The 2,060-nt window shown below is 41.4% G+C and overlaps 2 non-coding genes across 2 annotated transcripts; both read right to left on the reverse strand.

Annotated features, from left to right (window-relative positions):
* Window positions 1-742: 742 nt before the first annotated feature.
* On the reverse strand, window positions 743-814 carry TRNAP-UGG. The gene has a single exon. It is a non-coding gene; the product is annotated as a tRNA-Pro (tRNA).
* A 465-nt stretch (window positions 815-1,279) lies between these two features.
* TRNAP-UGG lies at window positions 1,280-1,351 on the reverse strand. The gene has a single exon. It is a non-coding gene; the product is annotated as a tRNA-Pro (tRNA).
* Between the last annotated feature and the right edge of the window lie 709 nt (window positions 1,352-2,060).

Here is a 2,060-nt window from a genome sequence, read left to right on the forward strand (position 1 = left end):
TTGCAATTAGCTGAATCAGTTATTATTCTACACAAATAATTTTGTTCCACCTGCTAGCTACTAGCGAAGAAAAAGAGTTGAGAAATTCCACAAGCATTCTAAATAGAACTCGCGTATCGTTTATATTTTTGGATCAACTTCGTTTCAGCTGACAGCTCTAATTATAATTCAAACTCCATGAACTGTCCTGGTTCTTCTTCAACATACAAACAAGACGGACACTACGGCGAAAGAAAAAAATAAGAGGGCTTGTCCGGGATTTGAACCCGGGACCTCTCGCACCCAAAGCGAGAATCATATCATACCCCTAGACCAACAAGCCTTCATGCTCGAAGACATCAAAGAAACGTTTTAAATCTAATCTCAAAGCCTTAAAGTGTACCGCCTCGTCTCGCAACATCTTGCAACATATTGACCCATGGAGAAATATTTAGACTACGCTTTGATTCCAAAACAGAGGCTCATGTTTAGATTGTTTTACAGCACTTGCAACACCCCAGCTGTTCACTGAATCAGTTATTATTATAGATAGATTATGTTTTGGTTGCACGAACAACGCTGCAAGCGGATAGAAAAAAGTTGAGAAATTCGGGTATTATGAACTTCACACCTTCGAGTGCCATGTATTCTTGGACTGACTTCGTTTCTGCTGTCAACTCTGATTAGTCAATCTCCTAGAACTGTCCTTTTCTTGGACAACGGAATAGTAAGAGGGAACAGATAGCGAAAGACAAAAAAAAGAGGGCTTGTCCGGGATTTGAACCCGGGACCTCTCGCACCCAAAGCGAGAATCATACCCCTAGACCAACAAGCCACCATGTTAAATGACTCAAAAGAAATCTTTTAGTCTTAACGTCTGTTTAAGTACAAGGTGACATGGAGCTAACATCTGGTGTCATATTGACTTTAGGTGAAGTTTATCTGAATTTGTTTCTTGTTTTAAAATTGAGAGTAAGTTTGGTCAGGACCTCGGGCGTTTAAATTAATGTTAGAGTAGTTTGTCTGTTCCCCTCATTATTTTCGTTATTTGTTCTTCCACGGACACATTCCAGCGTTTTTCATTCTCTCCTTCGTTCAAAGTTCGGGAAATGTTTTAAGACAAGGGAGACATACCTGATCCCGCTAGAATTTGAACTACAGACCTTCACAACTATATTACTTAAAACCATGGATCAACTGTGTCCTTCTGGCCACTGGCGAAGATTCAAGTACTCAAATCTGTCCTTCGTACAATGACACATAAATTTTACTGAGGAGTATATGACCAAAGAAAAAAAGAGGGCTTGTCCGGGATTTGAACCCGGGACCTCTCGCACCCAAAGCGAGAATCATACCCCTAGACCAACAAGCCTTCATGTTAAAGGACTTCAAAGAAACGTTTTAATCTCAAAGTTTATAAGTGCACAGTCTCGTCGGGCAACATCTTGCGATATATTGACCCAATGAGAACTATTAAGGCTACGCTTTGATTCCAACACAGAAGAGCGGCGTCGGTAGCATATTGGTTAGGCTACTGGACTTTGTAATCGTGAGATTGCGGGTTTGGGGGTTCGAGTCTTCGCTCGGTCTGACTTTGTGTCCTTGGGAAATGCACTTAGAACAAATTTCCCACTTGGCTTGGTCCTTTTGGAGATGGACGATAAACTCAGAGGTCCCGCCTCTTAAATAACCCAAAAGTGTTAATAGGGGCGTTAAATCCATTCTACTTCACTATTCTTTAAACCCAGACGCTCAAGTTTTGATCAATTTACTCCAAATGTAACACCTTGCTTCTCGCTGAATCAGTTAATTCTCTAAACTGAGAGCTAAGTTCCACCATCAAGGCCTACAAACGGAGAGCAAATATGTAGTTTCAAAGTAATTGCACGAACATTCTACCGTGAATGGACCCCATACCTTCGCGTGTCATTGGTATTTTTGGACCGACTTTGTTTCAGCTATCAGCTGTGCTTCTTCAAACTCTAACAACTGTCCTTATTCTTGGACTTAAAAAGGGGGTTGTCCGGGATTTGAACCCGTGACCTCTCGCGAAGCCAAAATCATACCCTGAGACCAAAAAG

This window comes from Aplysia californica, unplaced genomic scaffold, assembly GCF_000002075.1.
Source record: "Aplysia californica isolate F4 #8 unplaced genomic scaffold, AplCal3.0 scaffold01383, whole genome shotgun sequence".
NCBI lineage: Eukaryota > Metazoa > Mollusca > Gastropoda > Aplysiida > Aplysiidae > Aplysia > Aplysia californica.